At 51.4% G+C, this 20,075-nt stretch overlaps 1 pseudogene; it reads left to right on the top strand.

Moving 5' to 3' along the window:
- Positions 1–7,847: 7,847 nt before the first annotated feature.
- On the top strand, positions 7,848–13,792 carry LOC113242647 (histo-blood group ABO system transferase 2-like; annotated as a pseudogene).
- The last annotated feature ends 6,283 nt before the right edge of the window (positions 13,793–20,075 follow it).

The following is a 20,075-nucleotide window of genomic DNA, read 5'->3' as shown; positions in this document are numbered from 1 at the left end:
TTCCATGGTGACCGAGGTATAAAGACACGCTCCCAATTCTGGAGAGGACAGGCTTTCAGCTCTGCCCCACCCCACCCTCATCTCCACTTGCGGGAATTTGCAGAGGTTGTCAGCGTCCGCATCTGGAAAGAAATAGCTGGGAGGTCCCTGCAGGGACACCTGGGGCTTGAAGTTGGAGGTGGTCTGGCCGGGTCCTGACAGCCACATCAGGGAGCTCTCCTGGGCTTTCCAGTCACTGCCACAGGCCATGTAGCCCTGATTCCCTAGGGACACATTGGCCAGGAAATGGACGTTCCCATTGGTCTCCTTTGTGGCAAACCCGGAGGCAGGGATACGCACGTACGCGGCAGGGGGAGCGTGAGGCGGCAGACCCACTATGCATGTGCTGCTTGTCGCCCAGCCTACTTGCAGGGCACCATTTGGTGCTTTGTCCAAAAATGGAAGGCACTAGTGACATGTAGCCCTTTAAATTAATTAAAAGCCATCAAATAAAGATCTGGTTTATCAGCCAGAGTGGTCATATTTGAAGCATAAAACAAACAGAGGGCCAGATGAAGGAAAGTTCTGTTGTTGCAGCGATTCGACAGAGGAGCGCTGGCTGGAGGGTCAGCCGTAGGGCTGTTAGGCTTAAGGGTGGTGCCGGGGTCAGGATGGGGTCAGGGTCAAGGTCATTCAGCCACAGAGGGCACAGCCTTCTCGGCAAAGCCCCTCGGGGCGGATGACACTCGAGGGCACCGATGGGTCGACCACCTGAAGGAGATTGAAATACCGATCACCTTTCCTGACCTCTGGACTAGAGCTAGAAATCAATGTAGAAGGAAAACTGGAAGTTTCGCAGAGAGCTGGATCTTAACGCACTGTTGAAACACCAGCTTGAAATCAAAAGTGAGAGTGAGGGGTGCTTGGGAGGCTCTTGGTTTTGGCTCAGGTCATGATATCAGGGTCGTGGGATCGAGCCCCATGTCAGGCTCCACGCTGTGGGAAGTCTGCTTGGGATTCTTCCCCCCCACCCCTCCCCTAGCCCTCTCTCTCTCTCTCTCTCTCTAAAATAAAAATAAACTAAAAAGTAATCCTGAGACCAACAAACATGACAACACAACATAGCAGAAGTTATGAGATGTGGCAAAAGCAGTGCTAAGGATGTTTATAAATTCTGACTTAATTTTTTTAATTTAAATTCAATTAGCCAACATCATTAATTTTTGATGTAGCGTTCAATGATCATTAGTTGCATATAACACCCAGTGCTCATCACATCACATGCCCTTCTTAATGCCCATCACCCAGTTGCCCCATCCCCTAACCCTCTTACCCTCTGAAACCGTCAGTTTGTTTCCCGGGGTCCATAGTCTCTCATGGTCTGTCTCCCTCTCTGATTCCACACCCCCCTTCAGTTTTCCCTCCCTTCCCGTGGTCTGCCGCACTATTCCTTATGTTCCACGTATGAGTGAAACCATATGATAATTGTCTTTCTCTGCTTGACTTTCTTCACTTAGCGTAATCTCCTCCAGTTCCATCCATGTGGATGTAAATGGTGGGTATTCGTCCTTCCTGATGGCTGAGGACTATCCCATTGTATATATGGACCACATCTTCTTTGTCCATTCATCTGTTGAAGGACATCTCGGCTCCTTCCACAGTGTGGCTATTGTGGACATTGCTGCTATGAACATTGGGGTGCAGGTGCCCCTTCGGATCACTACATCTGTAACTTTGGGGTAAATACCCAGTAGTGCAATTGCTAGGCCATAGGGTAGCTCTGTTTTTAACTTTTTGAGCAACCTCTATGCTCTTTTCCAGAGTGACTGTACCAGCTTGCATTCCCACCAACAGTGTAACAGGGCTCTCCGCATCCTCTCCAACATTTGTTGTTTCTTGTCTTGTTAATTTTAGCCATTCTAACTGGTGTAAGGTGGTATCTCATGTGGTTTTGATTTGTATTTCGCCGAGGGCAAGTGCTGTGGAGCATTTCTTCATGTGTCTGTTGGCCATTTAGATGTCTTCTTGCAGAAATGTCTGTTCATGTCTTCTGGGCACTTCTTGATTGGATTGTTTTTCGGGTATTGAGTGTGGTAAGTTCTTTATATATTTTGGATACTAACCCTTTGTAGGATACGTCATTTGCAAATATCTTCTCCCATTCTGTAGGTGGCCTTTCAGTTTTGTTGACTGTTTCCTTTGCTGTACAGAAGCTTTTTATTTTGAAGAAGTCCCAATAGTTTATTTTTGCTTTTGTTTCCCTTGCCTCAGGAGACATATGTAAAAAGAAGTTGCTATGGCTGATGTCAAAGACGTTACTGCCTGTGTTCTCCTCTAGGATTTTTATGGCTTCATAAAAATTTAGGTCTTTGGGGCGCCTGGGTGGCTCAGTCGTTAAGCATCTGCCTTTGGCTCAGGGCGTGATCCCGGGGTCCTGGGATCGAGCCCCGCATCGGGCTCCCTGCTCTGCTGGGAGCCTGCATCTTCCTCTCCCACTCCCCCTGCTTGTGTTCCCTCTCTCTCTGGCTGTTTCTCTCGCTGTCAAGTTAATAAATAAAATCTTTTAAAAAATTAGGTCTTTAACTAGGTCACATTTAGGTCTTTAATCCATTTTGAATTTATTTTTGTGTATGGTATAAAAAAGTGGTCTAGCCTCAAAAATTAAAAAATAGAAACACCTTACAATCCACAGCCCAAGGTCCAATGAATGAGGAATAGATAAAGAAGATGTGGTATATATACAGAATGGAATATTACTCAGCCATAAAAAAGCAAAATCTTGCCACTTGCAATGATGTGGATGGAGCTAAGAAAGGATTACGCTAAGCGAAATAAGTCAGTCAGAGAAAGAAAAATACCATACCATTTCACTCATATGTGGAATTTAAGAAACAAATGAGCGAAGGGGAAAAAAAGGAGAGGCCAACCAAGAAACAGACTCTTTTTTAATTAAGTTTTTAATTTAATTTAATTAATTTATTTTTTTTAAAGATTTTATTTATTTATTCGACAGAGAGAGACAGCCAGCGAGAGAGGGAACACAAGCAGGGGGAGTGGGAGAGGAAGAAGCAGGCTCATAGCGGAAAAGCCTGATGTGGGGCTCGATCCCATAACGCCGGGATCACGCCCTGAGCCAAAGGCAGACGCTTAACTGCTGTGCCACCCAGGCGCCCCTAGGTTTTTAATTTTAATTCCAGTATTGTTGTATCGTTAATATTTGGTGTTTTCTTAGTTTGTCATCACTCACCTCGTGGTGAGTGTCTGTTAGCGAACTGGTGGTTACCATGGGGGCGGTGGGTGGGGGCTGGGTGAGGCAGGTGTTGGGGATTAGGGGTGCACTCCTTGTGGTGAGCACCAGGTGTTGCATGGAATTGTTGAATCACTACATTGTACACCTGAAACTGTATTACACTGCATGTTAACTAACTGGATTTAAATAAGAACTAGACAACAAAAGAAAACGAGAGGCCTCTTTTACATGAACACAGACACAAAGATCCCAAGCTAAGTATTAGCAAATTGAATCCAGCAATATATAATAAAGGGGAAAACCATCACAATGAAATTAGGGTTGCTCCTGGGATGAAAGTTTGGTCGAAATTTGAAAATCAATCAAGGTAAACCACATACAAACAAAATAAGGAAAATTAAATGACTATCTCTATGGATGATGAAAAAAATTGATGAAATTCAGTATACATTTATAAGAAAAACTGTCAGTAAAATAGGAATAGAAGGTAAGTCTCTTAACTCAATAAAGGGTACCAAAGAACTACATACTCAGCCATCAAAAAAAAAATTTTTTTTAATGAAATCTTGCCATTTGCAGTGACGTGGATGGAACTAGAGGGTATTATGCTACGTGAAATAGATCAGTCAGAGAAAGAAATATCATATGATCTCACGTGGAATTTAAGAAACAAAACAGGGTCATAAGGGAAGAGAGGAAAAAAATGAAACAAGACAAAATCAGAGAGGGAGACAAACCATGAGAGACTCTTAATCATAGGGAACAAACTGAGGGCTGCTGGAGGGGAGGGGGCTGGGGGCTGGGGGGCTGGGGTAACTGTGTGATGGACATTAAGGAGGGCACGGGATGTAATGAGCCCTGGGTGTTAATATAAGACTGATGAATCACTGACCTCTACCTCTGAAATCAATAATAAATTATATGTTAATTAATTGAATTAAAAAATAGTAATAATAAAGAAATATATATGTTCAACTAAAAAAAATGGATATCTAAGAAAGTATACAGCCAACATCATACCTAATGGTACTGGATGTTTCCTCCTACTGTGATTTTTTAAATATCGACTCAACTTTTCATTTTGAGATAACTGTATATTCCCATGTAGTTTAAAGAAATAATACAGAGAGATCCCATGCACCCTGCACCCAGTTTCCCCAATGACATCTGCAAAAATGCAGTATGATATCACAAGCGGGATGCTGGCGTCGAAACAGTCAAGACCGTTCCGTCTAAGCAAGGACGCTTCATGTTGCCCCTTTAGGCACATCCTCTCCCCTGTCACCCCTTCTCCCCTCTTAACCCTAACAGCACTAGTCCCATCTCCATTTCTGTATTTTGTCATTGCAAAAATGTAACATAAACACAATCAGAGTATGTAACCTTCTCGGATTGGCTTTCCTCACTCAAAATAATTCCCTGGCTTCGTAGAATTTGCGGTGTGTGCCAATACTTTGCTCTTCTGTTTGCAGAAAATATTCCGTTATACGGATGTACCAAAGTTTGTTTAAGCTATTCATCTATTGAAAGATGTCTGTGTCGTTTCCAGTTTTTGGCTATTATGAAGGACCCTGCTATTAACGTTAGGTTACAGGGTTTGTTTGTTTGAATTTTTCCTTTTTTTTCCTGCTTCTGCACATAAGTTATTACTTTTTAAAGTTTTTATTTAAATCCAGTTAACCTGCAGTGTAATATTAGTTTCAGGTGTACAATAGAGGGATTTAACACTTCCATACAACACCTGGTGCTTGTCATAACACGTGCCCTCCCTAATCCCCATCACCTGCCTCACCCATCCCCCACCCGCTTCCCCTCTGGTAACCATCAGCTAGTTTTCCATAGTTAAGAGTTTGTTTCTTGGTTTGCCTCCCTCTCTCTTTTTTCTCTTTGCTCATTTGTTTTGTTTCTTAAATTCCACATATGAGTGAAATTGTATGGTATTTGTCTTTCTCTAACTGACTAATTTCGCTTAGCATAATACTCTCTAGCTCCATCCATGTCCTTGCAAATGGCAAGATTATGTTCTTTTTTATGGCCGAGTAATATTCCATTATATATACACCACATCTTCTTTGTGCATTCAGCAGTTGATGGACACTTGGGCTGTTCCCATGATTTGGTATAGTTGATAATGCTATCTACAGTGGCGTACAGGTTTTTATGTGAAAATAATTTTTCATTTCTGTGGGATAAATTCCCTGGAGTGCTACTGCTGAGTTATGTGGTAATTGTACGTGAAGTTCTTTGTGAAGAAACTGCCAAACTCTTTTCCAGGAGTGATTGCAAGATTTTACATTACAACTAGATGTATACAAGTGGTGAATTTTCTGCATTGCTGCTAACATTTGCTACGGCCACTTGTAAAATCGTAGCTATTCTGATGGGTGGATAGTTGCAATAATAAGTTAAACTCTTTTTTCCCCCATTGTTTGCGGTCAGCTTTCAGGCTTCCCTCCTCATTCTTCTCGCTGTGCCTCAACTCTGGGCAAAGTGATAAGAAATCCCAAGTTCTCCCTCCTTTGGCACCAGTAGGAAATTCAAAGCATGCAGTCCCCTGCTAGGATGTATAAACTGTCACCCCCAACTGTAACAATAATAAAAAAGAAATCAGGCCAATTTCCTGTACATTCTTTCATTCCCTAGCCATGGAGACGGGGATACTGGATGTAGAATCGTGCTGTATATTCAGAGTTCCCCTGAGTATTTCTCTGCGCACGACTGCCCTGCACGATACATTCAGGCAGTGACTATTACTGCAAGCCACTCTAAGTGGGCCTGGCTCCAGTACAGACTCTCTACATCCATTCGAGATTTGTTCTTTCTCTCCCTGGTTTAGATGCAATAGTATCTACATGGTGACTATCCGTTACAGACACCACAAAACGGCTCAGAATGTCCGCAGTGCTGTCCAGTCTCGATCATGCTCTCCTGAAACCTCCTCTCATATTTGTGAGCTGTTTTGTTTGCTTTTACTGGACCAACACCTTTCTTACTGTTTATTTGTTTTGTACAAGTAAGAAAAAGCCGCAACTGGAGAAATTTAGTAACTTCTTTTCATCATGTTACCTGACCATCTGTTCTTGCCTTCTGATTAAAAATGAAAATAGAATTTCCAGAATACATTTCATGAAAACAAAAATCAGAATTTTCTCTTCCTAAAGAAACTTCATTGATGACAGGAACACTCTTCAGCATTCTGCTATACCAAGGAGCTATTGGTATGAATATAGATAACACGCTTAACAATGACATGAGTTACATTTATAGTCCCCGTTGAACTGACTTAACAATCCAAAGAGCTATAATCAAGTTATTGTCAATTTATGAAACATTTTAGACATTAAATGTAAAGGTTTGGGTTATGATGTCATGTATATGTTTTAACATTTTATAAAGCAATAACACATATATAATGTACAATGTTTTGTAACATAGGGAACAGTATTTATCATACAGTTACAGAAATCATAAACCCCCCAAAGGGTAGTGGTTACTTGTGTTGTAAGGTAACCCTAATCCAAAGCAAGGTGATGAAATACGTGTGTTTACTAAATTGTGCTTTATACTTTTGTATGTCAGAAATATGTCATAATTTAGTTTTTAAAATAAACAGAATTATTATTATTTGCATATAAATCCAGAAATCAAATTACAGTATTTTTTTAACCTACATTTAGATAAAGAAGGAACAGTAAGAAAATAAACAAGATCTCAAAACAACTGGAAGATTATTGTCCTGAGAACTGTTGAACATAGAGGTGATCTCCCACAGGCAGAGAAAATAAGACAGCTTGTCATAGTCACACGTTATCACAAAGGGCTACATGCTCAGTTTACGGCATAGATCTTCAATAGTGCGGATCAGGTGGTTGTGGTATGCGGTTAGGAAATAAGGTGTAGAGATTCGGGTTTGGGCTTAGGGTCAGAGTCTGGGGTTAGGGGTTTGAGGTCAGGGTCAGGGTTAAGTTCCAACATAACTGGCCCTCTTCTCCTCCTCCTCCATCTCCCTGGGCTTCCAGGGTGGACAGGACTTGCCCAGGGTCACACATGAGTCCGGGGTTGAGCTGGAGCACTGGTTTTCTGCCCTCAGTCCTGGGCTCTAACAGAAAAGTGAAATGTCTACCTGGTCACTGAGTGTTTCAAATCCAACCCAACCCCAGTCAAGGGCTGTGGAGGGTGTCAGAGGTCATGTAATGTTCTTTCCACTCTCCCATCTGGGAAGAGTGCTGCTGGCCCCATTCTGCCTGGGCAGCTCCAGGTGCCAGCAAAGCCCTGACCCATGAGAGCACTCAGTAGACACGTGTAGACTTACACAGGACTGGGTGCAGGGGCCCAGCCATCCCCATGGGCACCCTTCTTGCAGACTGGTGGGGCCTCCTGGCGCCCTTCACGTGGATGCACCGCAGTTTGCTTATGGATTCATCTGTGGAAGGACACCCTGATCTTCAAGTTTTTAGCTATGATGAATAGAGCTACTGTGCATAATTGCATGCTAGTTTTGGTGAGGAAACAGGTTTTCAAGGCAGTTGTCTAAATACTAGAAGTGTGATTGTTGGATATTCAGGTGACATTTATTTAGCCTTGGAAACACTGCCAAACTGTCTTCCCAAGTGGCCGTATGGGTATCCCCAGCATGAAGAAGTGTTCGTGTCATTCCTCACCCTTGAACAACTGGTACCCTCATTTTCTGGACTCTAGCATTTCTCATAGGTGTGCCGCACTATCTCACTGTTGTTTAAATTGGTAACTTCCTAATGATAGAGGATGTAGAGCCTGCTTATTATCTGTACATCTTCTTTGTCCAGGTGTCTGTTCAGATATTTACCCATTGATAATTAGGTTATTTGTATCCTTACTGTTGAGTTCTGAGAGTTTTTGGAACATTTTGAATACAGATCCTTTATCAAATGTGTGTTTTGCAAATATTTTCTCACAGTTTTTGGGTTGTCTTTTTGTTCTCTGAGCAAGGTCTTTCACAGAGCAGAAGTTTTGATTTTATAAAGTTCACGTTATCAATTTTTTTTTCTGGATCGGTGTTTGGTGCTGTGTATTAAAACTCATCACCGGGATGCCTGGGTAGCTCAGTGGGTTAAGCATCTGCCTTCAGCTCAGGTCATGATCCTGGAGTCCTGGGATCGAGTCCGGCATTGGGCTCCCTGCTCAGCAGGGAGTCTGCCTCTCCCTCTGCCTGCCCCTCCCCCTGCTTGTACTCTCTGTCTCTGACAAGTAAATAAATAAAATCTTATATAAAAAAACTCATCACCAAACCCAAGGTAATGTAGATTTTCTTTTATGTTTTCTTTTTGATATTTTGATAGTTGTATATTTTAAATTTACGTACAATTTTGAGTGAATTTCGGTGGAAGTTGTAAAGGTTTTGTCTACATTTCATTTCATAGTATATGGTTTCCAAGTCATTGTTCCTTAAGTATTTCTGGAGAAGCCGGGATATTGTACTCCATTTCAGTTAGAAATTTCCAAGGTTTATTGGGTTCGGCTGGACCCGGGAAGGGGACAGGTGCATCCGTGGTACTGAGTGCACCATACTCTGCGCTGCCTCCTGCACTACCTGCGCCGCCCGCAGGGGGCGCCGGAGCACAGCTCCCTGACCCGGGCGGGGCCTGCGTGCTCAGCCCGGCTTGTCCGCCTGTAGTAACCGGAGCCGCTCCCACTGCGGACACTTCCGGAGGACGTGGGGCCGCGTGCACGCTGACAGGAGCCCGGCCTCCTCAGGACCCGCTGCGGACAGTTCGGGAGGACGTTCGGCCGCGTGCACGCAGGCAGGAGCCCGGCCTCCTCAGGACCCGCTGCGGACAGTTCGGGAGGACGTTCGGCCGCGTGCACACCCACAGGACCCGGGTCTCCTCAGGACCCGCCGCGGGAGGAGAAGGTGAGGAGAAGCCGCCTGAGCGGGGACTGCCGAGGGGTCCGTGCTCACAGGAGCCCGCGGAGGCAGGGCGCGCAGTGTAGACGGTGGGGTTTCCGTGGTTTCTGTGCGGTGCCGTGGGGTCCCTGGTGGGGCTGCGCGAGGGGCTGTGGGGTCTCCCCTCTCTGGGCTCGGATCCGCTGGGCTGGTCCGCGGGTCCGTGTTTACGCGCACACGGATCCGGTTCCGGGGGCTCCGCAGGCGTCTGCCATCAGGGAGCCTCCGGCCGCCCACCCGGTGCTCGTGCTCCCCCGGCCTCGGCCCCGCAGGGTCCTCCGGCGTCCACACCCGGTCCGGGCAGTCGGTTCGGCGTCTGGAGGTTCGGTAGCGACAGCGCGCGCTCTGCAGACAGACGGCGTGGGGAGAGCAGGTGTTCTCACGGCGTCGGTTCTTCCCCGAGCGCAGAGTGTCTTCCGGTCTCCGCGTGCCGCCCTCGACGTCTGTCGTCAGTGTCTCCGGGTGTCCGAGGACAGGGCCGTCCGTCTCTCTCGACGTCTGTCGTCGGTGTCTCCCGGGTGTCCGAGGACAGGGCTGTCCGTCTCTCTCGACGTCTGTCGTCAGTGTCTCCGGGTGTCCGAGGGCAGGGCTGTCCGTCTCCCTCGCCGTCTGTCATCGGTGTCTCACAGGTGTCCGAGAGCAGGGCTGTCCCCTGTTCAGTATTTCATGGAGGAGGAGGAGGAGGAAGTTGGGAGCGTTGTTCTGGAGAAAAGCGGGGTTCGGGGTGATGGAGGGTTCTCACCCACTGAGCTGCAGGGGTGTTGACTTCTTGGAGGAGGTAAAACCCGCGTCTTCCCCTTTGGGGCCTGTGACTGATGAGTCTCTGCTGTGGGGCTTCTAATGTGGGGTCTGTAATTGACAGTTGGCTTCCCCGCCCAGCGCCCCTTCTGACGACCCCAGTCCACTTGTCTGAGCCTTCCCTTCATGCATTTTCACATTTCTAACCAGTTTTTGGTGGAGCGTTGTGGAAAATTCGAATTCCAGATCCTGCTGCTTCTCTTGCACCGGAGACACAGGGGCCCCCCGATGTCATCCTCCCACGAGTCTCTTGCTAACGTGTGGCCTCCTACCCTGGTGAGTGGCCTCTCCGTGGTGGGTGAACCGGGTCTGGGAGGACTTGATATGGTCTCTGCTCCTGTGACCTGGTGCTGACCTGGTTGTTCCTAAGAGTACCTGACTCTGCGGTGATTTCAAGGTGCAGTGAACCTGTCACAGCAGCACAAATACGCTTTATCTCCACACTTGGGCTCCCCAGCTGTCGTTTCTTTACCACATTTGCCACTTCACACGGGATACTTCAGTGCGTTTTACCCCGAACAGGGACACGCTCCCGCGGAACCACCACATAGCCCTGAACGAGGAAATCATCATGGTTTCCATATTATAATCCAGACCACAGGTCCACTTGAACTGTCGCCACCTGCCCCGCTGTCTGAAATGTCCTGCTCCATTCGGATCCAGTTTTCTTCTTCTGCAACTGCTCCCGAGACTTGCCCGTACTTGCACAACTCTGATGGATTTAAGGAGCACAGATGGCTCCAATCTGGGTGGCCTCTCTGGATGGCTTATGTCGCTTGGGCTGTTTTCGGTGTCCGTCCACGTGGTGACATGCATCAGTCCTTCATTTCTTCACTGTGACTAAACATAGTAACATTTACCACTTAAAACATTTCAGGTTCACAGTTCTCTGGCCTTAGCTGAGTTCACACGGTTGTACATCATTCTCTAGAACTTTTTCTTTCTCCCCGAGGGAGGCTATGCATGAAACACCAACTCTCCATTCCCCTTTCCTCTCAGCCCTGCAGCCACGTTCAACTTTCTGTCTCTAGACACCTCATACAGGTGGAATCACACAGTGTCTGTCCTGCTGTGAAAGCCAGCATCCTGTCCTTGTTCCTGATTTCAGAGTAGAGCTGTCAGTCTTCAGACTCGAGCATGGTGCTTGCTATAGGTTTATTGAAAAAAATTACCCCTTATTCCTGTTTTCATGAGTGTTTATATCAGCAACAGACTTTGGATTTTGGTTAGAACCTTTTCTGCATGAATTAATGTGACCACATGTTTTTACTTAAACATTTAGGGCGGAGTATAACATTGCTTGTTTTCAGTATATTGAACAACCTTTGAGATGTTTGTGAAGAGACACTTATGATGTACAATATATTTAAGAGCTCTAGTTTTGCAATTTTTCTGATCAGGCTTCTTACATCTATTTTAAGACAGGTGTAGGAATGTATTTGCCGATTTTGTGATGATTTCATTGGGGTTGGTATTAGTGGTTAGGGTTGGTGTTACAGGTTGTTAGGGTTATGGTTGGGTTAGGGTTAGGGTTAGGGGTCTCCCTGTCCTCTTCTGCACAGAGCCCATTCTCCTCCAATAACCAGAGTGATCTTTTCGACGCATAACATTTGGGCCTCTCTGTGGTCTGCTCCCCTCCTGCCCATCCTTTCCAGCCTCACCCCTCCCACCACGGCCTGCCCCTCCGTGGGCCACCCAGGGGTGTGATTGTCCCACATGTGCCTCAGGCCTGAGTCTAAGACTTTGCATTCACTGTGCCCTCTGCCAGGAGCACTCTTCTCTCCCCCTGCTTCATGTTTGGCTTGTTTCCCCATTGGCTGGGCCCCGAATTGCCCCCTGATGACCTGACTCACGTCTGCTGGTTGAATGTGCCTGTCTGCTATTTAAATGTAGTGCCCGCCTTCCCAATGTGAGCAATTTGCTAACCTGCCCGTGATGGGGCAGGTGTAAGGACGTAGCCTTAGTGTCTGCATAAAAAATCAGTCTCAGAGGGGCTCACCAAACTTGCCTGATGCTGGGGGAGCTGCTGTCCCTATGGTGGGGAGCAGGTAGTCCCCTCAAAGGGGGACCAGCCATGTGAGGTGGTTGGACAAGACTCCCAACTTCTTGTCTGGGGAGATGTAGACCTGGACCTGGAAGCTTACACCCTTGGATTCAAGGCTGGGGCCTAAGCAAGCTCCTTCTTCTTCCAGAGGTCCTCTTTCCCCTTCCCTGACCATGGGCTGGACCTGATTCCTGACCTGGGGGAGTTTGAGGGTGACTCCTCCTAGGAATACCAGGGGTTTACTGAGGACCTTGTCAGCAAGATGCCCAGTAGCCTTCAAGGGAGGACCCTACAGGAGGTGGAGACAGCTCTGTGGGGGCCGGTGACATTCCACTCAAAACAAAATGGGGCTGGTGGCCGGCCCTGCTGGTTCTACCCAGACTGTAGGGCATAGAAACAAGGGCTGTGCCCCAAGGTGCTCCGCTCCTGGCAGGTGGGGACAGGACCTGGGGGTTTGCCTGGGAGCTCAGCCCAGGGGGAGTGTTCCTGGCTCCAGCATGCTAGAGCCCATGTGGGGTTGCATGGGCTTCCAACCTCTTAAGCCTTAGGCACCCCTTTGTAAGATGGGGTGCTGACGGCCCCCATCTCTGGGAGCAGAAGGTAGGGAGGCCCCATGGGCAGACTCACTCAGGAGAGGCCAGGAGAGTGGCTGTTGCTTAAAGCAGCCCAGGGCCTGCCCCCTTGAAGAAGGTACACAGGTCTATGGCCCTCAGCTTCGGGGTCCTGCTGCCAGCCTCTGGCAGTGACCCTCCTCTAACCCTGTCCCCTGTCCCCGTAGCTATGTGGTCTTCCTGGAGCTAGTCCTGCAGACGGCGAAGAAGCACTTCATGGTGGGACACAGGGTCACCTACTACGTCTTCACTGACCAGCTGACTGCTGTGCCTGTGTGCCCCTCTGGGAGGGCCGGAGGGCGGTGGTCCTTATGGTGGACACAGCGTCACCTAGTACGTCTCAGCGATCAGCCAGCTGCCATACCCGTGTGCCCCTCCGTGAGGGCCAGTGGGTGGTGGTCCTCGAGGTCCGCGGTGCCTCATGGTGGACACAGGGTCCCCTAGTACGTCTTCACGAACCACCAGCTGCCGGGCCTGTGTGCCTCTCCGGGAAGGCCGGAGGGTGGTGGTCCTCGAGGTCCGCGGCGCCCCGCGCTGGCAGGATGTGTCCATGCAGCACATGGCGATGATCAGCCGCTTCTGTGAGCAGTGCTTCCTCCGTGAGGTGGACGACCTGGTGTGCGCGGATGTGGACATGAAGTTCCGCGACCATGTGGGTGTGGAGATCCTGTCCCCCCCCTTTGTCACTTTGTACCCCAGTTTCTACTGGGTGGCCAATGAGAACTTCCGCTTCGCGCGCCGGCCGCAGTCCCAGGCCCACACCCCCAGGCACCAGGGCAACTTTTACTATATGGGGGCCTTTTTGGGGGGGTCAGTGGTGGAGGTTCACTGACTGACATTGGCCTGTCACCAGGCAATGGGGGTCGACCTGGCCAATGGGATGGAGGCCATGTGGCCTGACAAGAGCCACCTGAACCACAAGCCCACCAAGCCCCGGAGGCCACGTGGGACCTGAGGCTGCTGGGCTGTCCTCCCCCCACCCAGGTCATGAAGATGCTGAGATTCGGGCAGTGCCCAAGAATCACCAGGACATCCAGAACGCATGAGGGGCTCGCCCCGTCTCCGTCAGGGTGGCCTCTCTGAGCGGAGCCATAAGAGCAGATTCCTTCTTCTGTCCCCTCAACTGTGGAGTCCAGCACTGCCCGCTCGGGCACGTCCAGGGCCCCCAGCTGCCCCCATGCACAGGAGGCCTGCCTGGGGCACAAGTTCCTTTCTTTGTGGTCGGTGCCTTTCGATCATTTCTGGGTCATTTGCAGCTGCGAACGGCTCCAGTTTTATGTCAAATGTTTTTCTGTGTCAATGCTGAGCAACCATCTTTAAAAAGAACAATTGAGGGAAAAGGTTTTCTCCCTGGTTCTAAACAGACACGGCCTGGTGGGCTGGGAGCGGCCCTGCAGCAGCCTTGGAGCCAGAACGGGCCCTGGCTGGGTCTTCCTCCCAGTCCCTGCACCTCGCGGCAGCCATGGGCTTTCAGGGTCAGGGGTGCGCCGAGCCACCTCTCAGACCCCCAGTCCCCTGACTGCCAGAGGCTGTGACCGCTAGCACCTCTGGGTTATTTCTGGTTCCTGCCTTGGTTTTAAATGGCTATCTCTGTGCTGGTGTTTGTGAGATGTGGGCACTGGCTCCGTCTGGATGCGCGTCCTGTTGGGGTCCCTCAGTGCCCACTGGAGGGTTTGCACTTGTGGACTCTCTCTGCACTATGTGTTAGCAAGCATTCACTGAGTGCCTACTGTGCGCTCGGTCACCAACAAGGGGCAGAGCGTGAGAGCGAGAACCAAGATACAGGATCCCTGCTCCAGGCCCTCCTGGGACTCGCGATGGCACCGTCCTCCTGACTCACTACTTTCCTATTGTGGTGTAGTGGACATACGACTGATACTGTTAAGCACGTTTCAGGGTACAATTCAGTGGCAATACGTACATTCACTGCTCTGCACCTGTCACCTCCATCCATCGCCACAACTTCATCGTCATCCCAAACTGAACCTCTACCCACGAGACCCTAACCCGCATTCCCCCTCCCCAGCCCCGGCACCCAGCAGCTCCTTCCATCTCTATGAATCAGAGTGCTGTCCGTCCCTCACGAGTGGGGTCCTCCAGTATCTGTCCTTTAGGGACTGGCTTATTTCACGTAACACAGTGGCCTAAGGTCTGTCCCCATGAGCCTGGACCTGACCCACTTTTCCCCCAACGGAGTGGCTCAGCCCTCTCCTGTCTAAGCTGAGCCTCCTCTGCTCCCCTCTGCTCCCCTCATCTTCCTTCTCAGCCTGAAGATGATACCAACCAATCTGCAGCTTTGAAGACCTGTTCAGTCCAGATGCCGGACACACCCCCCCGGGGCCTCGGGCCTCACCTACCCCATCCGTCCATGTCAGGTGCCTGCACCCCCCCCCCCCAGCTGGCCACCTGCTCCTCCCACAGGTGTCCCCATCTCAGAAGAGGGAAACACCAAGTCCAGACCCATGGAGACCTCAGTGACTTCTTGCTTACCACCAACTATAGTGAGGTGGCTACTGGAGGGCATTCGATGTCCTAAACATTTAAAGGCATATGTGAGTCTATGCTGCCCAGGGCAACGGGTAACAGTTGGGGCAAATAGAAACCAAGCAGACTCACTGGAAGAAAGGCTGAGTGATGAGGAGTGTTGGGGAATAGGGCCTGGAAGCTCTGACTGTCCCCACCTGACCTTCAGATGCTCCCCAGTTCCTCCTGTGCCTCTGGTGTCTTCCTGGAACCCTGACCTGGCTGTTTTCAGACAGCTCGCCCAGTGGTACCCTCACTTTCTGGGGGGCGGGGTTTGCTGAAATCCGCAGTGTGTCCTGCTGCCCCACCTGGATCACATCGTCTGGGCCATCTGAGGACCCAAGACTGTGGGTCTGTGGCCTGGAGGGATTCTGAGCAGAGCTGGTGGGGTGGGAGGGCTGCAAGGCACAGAGGCAGGTTTCCAGAAAGCTACAAAGCTATCTTCCTACAGTTTTTGAATCAAAGCCTTGAGATCTTTAAAATGCCAGCAGTGTTACAGCATGGGCCAGAAAAACAAATGTCCCTGTGCACCCAACACCACCTAAACTATTGGCCATTTCTTGTCACTTGAGCTGAGTACAAAGGATTGGGAGTGGGGGCTTGAGGGAGGGGTCCTGGGCCAGACTTTGTGTTTCGGGGACAAAGGCCATCCAATCTCGTGCTGGGCCTGAAGCAGGGGCCTGTGTGGAGACCCCAGCTGCAGCCACTGCTGTCTGCTGATGCCCCCTCAGCCCTCCCCAATGCACCTGCTGCTGGGGGAGCGCCTGCCCCATCCTCCCTGTGGAGGGTTCTCTCCTGCACCAGCAGTGCCTCCTCCGCTGCCAGTCACTGCCAGCCTGCAGCCTGGGAGTGTGGACACCCTGAGTTCCTCTAGCTGCTGGGGGAGCGCCTGCCCCCTCCTTCCTGTGGAGGGCTCTCTCCTGCACCAGCGGTGCCTCCCCCCTGCAAGTCACTGCCAGCCTGCAGCCTGGGAGTGTGGATACCCTGATGGCCTCCAGTCCTGGGGACAGAGCCAGTGCATGTGGGACCTGGTCTCCCAGCAGGCCTGAGCACCAGGCCGCCACAGTGCTCGCTCTCTTTCTGCAGGTTCACTATGCCATGCCCTCCCTCAAGCCCCCTGGGCCCAAGTCCTCCTCTGCTCGGGAACCACCCCTGGGCCCAGGCTCTACACGCTGGGACTGGGAGTGGGTCACCTGGACCTTCTAGACTTGCACTTCGGTGCCCGTGACATGGGCACAGTCCGACCTCACAGACTGCTCAGAGGAGACCCAGCACAGGAAGATGCAGCCCGCTGCAAGGGGAGATGCCAAGTGACCCAGAGTGAGCACACAGGCCTTGCACAAAGCACGGGGCTCGTGGGGCCCAGCACAGGATGCGGGCACCTAGCCACGGGTCACGGGAAATCCCGGTGAGGGTGGCCCTGGTGGGGAGGCCACAGAAGGGTTCCAGAAGAGGCAGGCGATGAGGAAGACAACAGGACAGAGCTTCCCAAGGAGGTCGATGGAAGAATCAGAGGATTGCAGAGGCCCTGGAGATGTTGGCTAAATCGCTGTCATTTGGTCAGAAAAGGTGTGTCACAAACCCCCATCAACACTGGATGATTTACTCTTCGTTGGTTCTAGGAATCAGTGCGTACCTGCCATGAGAACTCACATTGCGTTAAGTCTAGGACATACTTACTTTTCAGGACTAGATTTTTCTAGAGGAAGTGCTAAGCATGGGTCTCTCCATTCTTTTCTTTGTGCAACTGGTCTCTGTTTTCAGGAGCAGATTCCTGGTGCTCATCACCCCTGCTCACCCTGAGGACTGGCCCCTGTCACCTCCCACAGTGGACGTGACTGCGTGGGTTGGGAGGGTGCTCACTGATGAAGCCCCAGTGCTCAGTACACAGCAGGGCCCCCAGATCCTCTGCTGAATGAGGGAGGGCCTGAGGGAGGATAGGAGTGAGGGAAAGAGGGAGGGAGGGAGGGAGGGAGGATGGAAGGGGTGGAGGGGAAGGAAAGAGGCGGGGGAATGAATGACAGAGTGGATAAATGATGTAGGGAAGGAGGGAGTGAAACCACGGAAGTGGGGTCCCTACATCAGGAGCCATTATTTGGGGTGAGGTCCGAGGGCATCATAGCCCGGGCTCTGGATGGTGGCTCAGGGCACGTCCAACTGTCCTCCCAGTGCTGACCGTCCTTCTCCTCGGACCTGCTGTCATCCTGGATCCTCTCCACCTGCTCCTCAGACAATTCTGAATGTTCCCAGGAGCAGGGTGGCAGGAGGGGAGTCTCAGGAGGGGCTTCCCCGATCCTGTGCTCCAGAGGAAGCTGTGACAGTAGCTACAGGGCATTCTATCATGAGGACTGGGACCGAGGATCCCATCCATCTCCTTGGGCATTAGTGTTGGTGCATAGCCTGCTCTCTCCACCACCGCTGTGATGAACACTCCTGAAAATACATCTGTGAAAAACCGAGTGAGATTTTCAGGATTGAGTCCGAGGACGAGCGTGCTAGGTCATGGGTGCACCTGCGGCCTGGGATGGGTGCGGCTCACTGTTCTCCCAGACAGGGGTGCCCGTCACCCTTCTCTCCAGGGGACCTGCGGGGGACTTCTGTGTCCTCACATTCTCCCCAGGGCTGCTGGTCCCCGGACCAGAAACCTGCTGATCTGAACGTGACCAGTGCTGCCTCCATAGGGTTTCCTTTGCCGGAGTCCTTCCCCGGGAGCTCCCGCATCTCTGACACACACTCCCCACGTGCCTATCCTCCCCCTTGGACTTGCATGTGTTTGGTCTCTGTCCCTGTGGAACCCAGTGACTTGGAGCACGGTTTGGACCAGAGGCAGGGGAAACCTTTCTCTGGCCTTGGGTTGTGAGCAATGCTTTTGCCCTTTGTGGTGTGTCTACCAGGCTTCTGCATTTCCCTGATTTCTGTGTGGGTCACAGGAAAGCCAGCTGTTTCCTGTCTGAGGTCAGGCCGTGGTGTCCCAGCAGGAACAGGGGTCTCGGCCCTGAGATTGTGCCCATAATTCCTAAAGTGGTCTCTATGATTATGTCTGATCTGTAATCCATCGGGGATTTCGGTATCGAATAAGGGAAATGCTATGTCAAACACAGAAAAAAAGAGTCCCCTTTGAAAATAGGTGGGCAGACACGTAGGCACCTATTGTGTGATTCTACTTACAGAAACATCCGGAACAGGTAAAGGAACAGAGAGAGAGAGAGCAGCTTAGGGGTTTTGAGGGTGTGGGCTGGGGGAGAAATGGGCAGGGAGGGCTTCTGGTTCAGGCTCCTTTGGGGAAGGAGATATTCTGCAGCAATGTTCTCTGGTGGGGTGGCACAACATTGTGAATATACTTAATGTGCATGATGTGTTCAATTGAAAACAAATAATTTTACTTAAAACAAATAATAAACAGTATACAGAACATGAAAAGATAAAGTAACAGTCAATATGTACCAGAGAGAAAGAACATGGGGGGAGGGGATGAAACATTCTGGCGGGACGTCGTGTTCGGGTGAAGGAACTAAGGGTAATTGTACAAGGAGCCCTTCCCGCAGGGCTGTGGGCTCTGGATGTGGCTCTGGGAGCCCTGCAAGAGCAGGAGTAGGGGCAGGGGTTGGGATAGGGGCAGGGACAGGAGCAGGGACATGTGCAAGAGCAGGGACAGGGGCAGGAGCAAGGGGAGGGACAAGGTCAGCAGCAGGGGCAGGGGCAGGATCCAGGGCAGGAGCTGGGTGAGGGGCAAGAACAGGAGCACAGGCAGGGGCAGGGGGAAGGGGCAGCAGTTCTGGCAGGGGAGGGGGCAGGATCTGGGGCAGGAGCTGGGTCTGGGGCAGGAACCAGAGCACAGGCAGGGGCAGGGGCAGGAGCTGGGCCAGGAGCTGGGTCTGGGGCACGAGCTGGGTCCAGGGCAGGAACCAGAGCACAGGCAGGGGTAGGGAAAGGGGCAGCAGTTCTGGCAGGGGAAGGGGCAGGAGTTGGGGCAGGAGCTGGGTCTGGGGCAGGAACAGGAACACAGGCAGGGACAGGGGAAGGGTCAGCGGCTCTGGCAGGGGCAGGGGAAGGGGTAGCAGTTCTGTCAGGGAAAGGGGCAGGAGCTGGGGCAGGAGCAGGGTCTGGGGCAGGAACAGGAGCACAGGCAGGGACAGGGGAAGGGTCAGCGGCTCTGGCAGGGGCAGGGGAAGGGGTAGCAGTTCTGTCAGGGAAAGGGGCAGGAGCTGGGGCAGGAGCAGGGTATAGGGCAGGAACAGGAGCACAGGCATGGGCAGGGGAAGGGGTAGGGGCTGGGGCAGGAGCTGGGTCCAGGGCAGGAACCAGAGCACAGATAGAGGCAGGGAAAGGGGCAGCAGTTCTGGCAGGGGAAGGGGCAGGAGTTGGGGCAGGAGCTGGGTCGGGGGCAGGAACAGGAACACAGGCAGGGACAGGGGAAGGGTCAGCGGCTCTGGCAGGGGCAGGGGAAGGGGCAGCAGTTCTGGCAGGGAAAGGGGCAGGAGCTGGGGCAGGAGCAGGGTCTGGGGCAGGAGCTGGATCCTGGGCAGGAACCAGAGTACAGGCAGGGGCAGGGAAAGGGGCAGCAGTTCTGGCAGGGGAAGGGGCAGGAGTTGGGGCAGGAGCAGGGTCTGGGGCAGGAACAGGAGCACAGGCAGGCACAGGGGAAGGGTCAGAGGCTCTGGTAGGGGAAGGGGAAGGGGCAGCAGTTCTGGCAGGGGAAGGGGCATGAGCTGGGGCAGGAGCTGGGTCCAGGGCAGGAACCAGAGCACAGATAGAGGCAGGGAAAGGGGCAGCAGTTCTGGCAGGGGAAGGGGCAGGAGTTGGGGCAGGAGCTGGGTCTGGGGCAGGAACAGGAACACAGGCAGGGACAGGGGAAGGGTCAGTGGCTCTGGCAGGGGCAGGGGAAGGGGCAGCAGTTCTGTCAGGGGAAGGGGCAGGAGTTGGGGCAGGAGCAGGGTCTGGGGCAGG

The sequence above is a fragment of the Ursus arctos genome, unplaced genomic scaffold, assembly GCF_023065955.2.
Source record: "Ursus arctos isolate Adak ecotype North America unplaced genomic scaffold, UrsArc2.0 scaffold_14, whole genome shotgun sequence".
Lineage (NCBI taxonomy): Eukaryota > Metazoa > Chordata > Mammalia > Carnivora > Ursidae > Ursus > Ursus arctos.
The sequence above is the reverse complement of the archived record's forward strand: the minus strand, read 5'-3'. Positions and strand labels throughout refer to the sequence as shown.